The following is a 6,000-nucleotide window of genomic DNA, read 5'->3' on the forward strand; positions in this document are numbered from 1 at the left end:
TTTGAAACCCACAGAGCATGCTATGAAACCCATAGAAATCAATTCCAGGTCTTTAAGGATCTCAGTTGTTATTAATTAAATATGAAGGATATTTACCACTTGCAGCCTCTCTTTAGATGTTTTCATCTCCCTTACTTGATCTTCCTCCCCCCTGTTTTTAATTTGGAATAATTAGGTGAATTTTATTTGCGCCAGGAATAAATCTATGTGGATTTGAGGAAGAAGGGAAGTAGGGAAAGAATAAGAAATAAAAGTAAGCAGAATAATGCATCTAAGGAAAACCGGCTATTCCTATCTTGCAAGTCATGGTTTAGGTGGGTTTTTTGTTCTTTGGATTTGTGTGGGTTTGGCTTTTTTTTTTTTACAATAGCTATTGAATATTGTTACTTTTTCCTACATAAACGGTGTTAATGGTGAAATTCCAAAGCCTGTACTCTGCTCTTGCTTAGGGGTAAACAGTGTCTGCTGCATGAAACTTGCTTCCATGCAGAGGAATTAGTATGAGTTCAGACCCCTAAAGCAGGGCAGTAGAAGCTAATGGGTCTTAGCACTGGCCTTGTGTGCAGAGGTGAATTTTATCCATGTTTCATGGGTTTGGAGATGTGGTTTTTGTCCTGTGAGGCAATGAGAAAAATGGCCCACATGGGAAAACTTTATTGATTGCTTCCTCTGCCCTTCAGTGATAACTACTGCATGATTATCTGCTCATCCTTTGAGTTAAAGGAACAATCCAATATCCATTTTGTTTTTCAACACTGTGTGCCAGTATGACAAGCTCTTTCCTACTCTTCATAAAAAAACAAAATCCAGAGAGGTTTGTTCTCAATGCTGGATGACAAATAAGAGAGTAATGCCTTCCACAGGAAATCTCTTGGCTGTTGTATACACTGTTATGATTTTCTTTTTAAATTGATGGTGGAGAGCATTTCAAAGCCATTCATTTAGGGCATAATTTTATACCTTGAATGTGTTCTCACCATTAGGATCCCCAGGTCAGCTCCTGAAAAACAACTGGAAATGTTTACTTGGTCTGCTTGCACATTGGCAAGCAAAGCTGCGAAATCCTCACCTGCAGGCATGCTTGCTTACAGCTCTTCAGAAATACATTGACACAACAAAAGCAAAACTTGTGTTTTCAAACCCCAGTTCTAAGATGCAAGTATTTTCTTTCTTTTAGAAAAATCTAAAGGATCTTGTTTATCTCAATGAGCAAAATCAATACAATGAAAGTTGGGGTTTGGTGACATTTGTTTGTTTTCCCAGAATACAGGCTAGTTGCTTAATCTTAAACCAAATATTTCTTCCACAACCCACCCTCTGTAATGCCACAAATTGGTATGAACAATCCAGATTTTATGCTTACACAGTAAGCCATAAAATTTCTCAATTATTTCCATACCTTGAAGCTCAAAACAGCTGAACATAAATAGGGTACTGACAGCTTTGAGTTGAGAGCCACCATCTCACGATTTCACTGCTTTCTATGTTGCATTTGAACTGTGCTTGTAAATTTTCACTAGTGAGTGCTTTGGGAAAGGGCCCTATTTGATCTCTGGGTGGCCCTTCTCCAGTACCCACCTGTGACCTCCATATATTTTCCTTTTATTCTTCCTTCTCCAGAGTCTCATTGCATGTTACTAACCCATTCTGCCTGGGTTCTTAATACTATCCATATTGATTTCTGGAAAATAGATGTCAGACATGGTCATATGTCACTGTGATCTAGTACTTCTCTACTTGCTGGTTAGCTCAGGGGAACAAGAGCTCACAACAGAGCTGGGGAAGAGTGTGAGAGCAGCACACTGTTTCTGTGGCCTGCTGTTGATCTAGGAGAGATAACAGGGATGCATGTGAATGATCAAACCCTATACAAAGAACTTAAGACTTTAAGTAGGGTAGCTGGTTGATGAGAGGCTACTGTGGAGTCCTGGGTAGGTGGTACCATTTATACTGATATATGGCAGACAGTTACTTGCTCAGAGGCTGCTGTACTTCTGTCATTAGTTCGCAGTGGTCCAGCTGCTGAGAGCTAATCCATTTCTTGCACATCAGCCCAAAGAGAAAGGAAACCAAAATGTATTTGATGCATCAGTCTTCCTCTATGCAGCTCATTATAGCAGAATTTTAATAGAACAGAAATATTCAGAGTTGGTTTCCCACTGTTATAAATGGGCTGCATTGGAGGTAGTGATTTACTTCAGCTGTGACTGCAGTCCCTTCTTCATGAAATGCAGCAGTTGATGGAAGTGAAACATACATTGCACTGGCATAGCTGTTCTGGTTTACAGCTGCTGCCCCATGTGTTCTAATATAGGCCTCTAATTTCAGGTCCATTCATCAGTTTTTGTTTATGAAATTGGAGTGAGGCTCAAGTCACCCAGATCCATTCTGAGCTCATGTAGAAAACTACTCCATAACCTTTGTCCTGCTACTTTTTCCAAGTATATCATGGAATCATAGAATGTTTTTGGTTGGAAAGGACCCTTAAAATCATCTAGTTCCAACCGTTATCAGTGGTAAATTGAGGGAAATGTATATACTTTATAAAGCAATTTCAAGACAATCAAAATTTCAAAATCAACAAGGTGCTTGGTGACAGCCAGCAGGGGAAATCCTGCCTGACCAATTTGGTGGCCTTCTATGATGGGGCTACAGAACTGATGGACAGGGGTAGAGCAGTTGATGTCATCTACCTGGACCTGTGCAAAGCGTTCAACATGTCCCACATGACATCCTTGTCTCTAAATTGGAGCGACATCAATTTGATGGATGGGCCACTCGGTGGATAAAGAACTGGCTGGATGGCCGTACACAAAGAGTTGTGGTCAGTGGCTCAATGTCTGGCTGGAGACCAGTAACGAGTGGTGTTCCTCAGGGATCGGTGTTGGGACCGGTCTTGTTCAACATCTTTGTTGCTGACATGGACAGTGGGATTGAGTGCACCCTCAGCAAGTTTGCCAATGACACCAAGCTGTGTGGTTCGGTTGGTACCCTGGAGGGAAGGAATGCCATCCAGAGGGACCCGACACACTTGTGAGGTGGGCTGATGCCAACCTCATGAGGTTTAACCATGACAAGTGCAAGGTCCTACACTTGGGTTGGAGCAATCCCAGGCACAGCTACAGGTTGGGCAGAGAAGAGATTCAGAGCAGCCCTGCGGAGAAGGACTTGGGGGTGCTGGTCGATGAGAAAATTAACATGAGCCAGCAGTGTGCACTTGCAGCCCAGAAAGCCAACCGTATCCTGGGCTGCATCAAAAGGAGCGTGACCAGCAGGTCGAAGGAGGTGATCCTGCCCCTCTACTCTGCTCTTGTGAGACCTCACCTGGAGTATTGTGTGCAGTTCTGGTGTCCTCAACATAAAAAGGACATGGAACTGTTGGAACAAGTCCAGAGAAGGGCCACGAGGATGATCAGGGGACTGGAGCACCTCCTGTATGAAGACAGGCTGAGGAAGTTGGGGCTGTTCAGCCTGGAGAAGAGAAGGCTGCATGGAGACCTCATAGCAGCCTTCCAGTATCCGAAGGGGGCCTATAGGGATGCTGGAGAGGGACTCTTCATTAGGGACTGTAGTGACAGGACAAGGGGTAATGGTTTAAAACTTAAACAGGGGAAGTTTAGGTTGGATATAAGAAGGAAATTCTGTCCTGTTAGGGTGGTGAGGCACTGGAATAGGTTGCCCAGGGAGGTTGTGAATGCTCCATCCCTGGCAGTGTTCAAGGCCAGGTTGGACAAGGCCTTGGGTGATATGATTTAGCGTAAGGTGTCCCTGCCCACGGCAGGGGGTTGGAACTAGATGATCTTAAGGTCCTTTCCAACCCTGACGATTCTATGATTCTATGACTTCAGAATAAAAATGTAAAAGCTCAAAAAATCGACATCAAATGCTTTGTTGTGCACTTCTGGTGGCTTGGGGGAAACTTATGCCATATATTCATTATACATATGCTCTTTCATTTGGTAATTAAAATACAAACATCCAGACATAATAGCAAGGGAAAATACTCCAGCTGTGTTAAATCCCCATGTGTTGTTTGATAAGGACAAGGACTCAGCACTATCAGATGAATTTTTAACAGCAAAATATCATTTTGGGAAATGTTAGTGGAAAGAGAGGCCTGTAATATTAATCTTGGGTTAGTTGTATCTTTTTTAGCTTGTCAGGAGTTTGTAAAGAAGAAAATACTGTACTTCCTTATTATGCCGTGAAAAAAATACATCATTTAGAAGCTAAAATATAAATCTGACTTCACTTAACATAAATATTTCTTTTCTCCTGAAACAGTTTTGTGGAGTATAGCATTCTGAGCAGATTCTCTGTTCTGTTTTTTTGCAGCTCTGATCTAGTCTTGATTTTGTTTTAGAATTGTAAAATAAAGTAGCATGAGTGCTATTAAAGAACTCATTGTTCACCTTAGTTAGATTTGGTATTTTTCTTTCAAGGTCTGAGGTTCATTATGCAACTCCATTTTAATTATTACCTTGAAAATTATTAAACTATGAAGGTCTGACTGAAAACTTTAGGGTATTTTGTTGGTTTGATGTTTATTTTTTGGGTGCTTCAAATGTCGTGTACCATTTTCTTTTCAGTCCTTCTGGTATCCAGTAAATAATAGCATAAATCTGGCTCAGAAAATGCTCAAGAGCTTCTAGTCTTGCCAGAAGGCAAAACTGACTGCAAAATTTTCTTGAGGAGAATTGGATTATTTGAACTAATGCACCTAATGCCTGTTGTTACAGACCCCTGCCAAAATTCAGCATAATCGCTTAATGTACAAGATGTGTGTGACAGAGGACCTGATTATTAAGTGAGAGTTTGTTTATAGCTTCAAAGCCTTCAACATTTTTCTGGCGTGCTACTTGTGCATGAATACACCTTAGTTTGAGAAGAGATTCATTAAGTTGTGGCTTTCAACGTCTTTGACATCAGTTTAAAGTAATAAAAGAAATGCAGAGAATGTTATCCCTGAAATGTTCTAATGTTTCCTCAAAATTAAAGGTTCTGGAGTGAACATTAATTAAATGGCATAAATCAAGACCTACCTTAAGCCAGCAAAAATATAGATGCTTTTTTTTTACCTAAGCTCTACTCCTCTACTCCTGAGAGAAAAGGGGAGAAGGAATATGAAGAGCCAGAAGCAGAGCAAAACTTGGAGAAGCAAGTGAGGATACCACATTCATGAAAGCAAAAGATTGGACCTTGTCTTCACCTTCGGCCATAACTGGTTAGGCTCCAAACTGCCTGTTCAGTGGCTGGTTGGCTTTATTTACTACTTCCATCACTTGTTGGTTTAATTTGTTCTAAGCAAGTGTTCAGGAAACACTAAGATCAGGACATACATATGAATAATTCTCAGAGTAATCAAATGTTGCACAGTTGTTACAATGAGCCATTCCCAGTTCTCCAAACCCCCCATTGTTGTCACACACTATGCAAGTAGTGGCATTTGGGCTGTATTCTTTTCCACTGACATAGCAGCAGCCTGTAGGACCATAAGCACACAAATTTCTGTAGCTGTGGATCAGAAGAGTCCTTGACTATAGTACTGACTGATGCGTTTGCAGTTCTAAACAGGAAGAAGCATTTATGGTTAATAATTGTACTTCATTGTAAGACCAGCAGTTACAAAGATAGACTGTTTCTCCAATACTGCCAATTCTGTTCCATCTAATGAGAATGTATTGCTATGGCAACCAATGGCATTAGTTTGTTGGGGTTTTTTTTTTGAAGTAATTAAACTCTCCAAGTCAATTTGCCCTTACTTGTCAGATTAGGGAATAGAATGTTGTTTATTGCTTTCTACTGAAACAAGGAGGTAGCTAGGAGGGCCAGCAGGATTGCAGCTACCTGAGGAGGTATCAACTCTGCAAGCCTTTTCGTTACTAAATTACTCTTTTTCTAATATTTGTCAGGTGTGGGAAGGCTTGCTGACAACCTATGAATATTTGCTTTCCAAATGAACTGGTAGTGTGTTTGCTAAGTGGGCACATACTGTTCAAT

The sequence above is a fragment of the Pezoporus wallicus genome, unplaced genomic scaffold, assembly GCF_028554395.1.
Source record: "Pezoporus wallicus isolate ANWC-B61680 ecotype Strahan unplaced genomic scaffold, APGP_CSIRO_Pwel_v1 contig_8047, whole genome shotgun sequence".
Lineage (NCBI taxonomy): Eukaryota > Metazoa > Chordata > Aves > Psittaciformes > Psittacidae > Pezoporus > Pezoporus wallicus.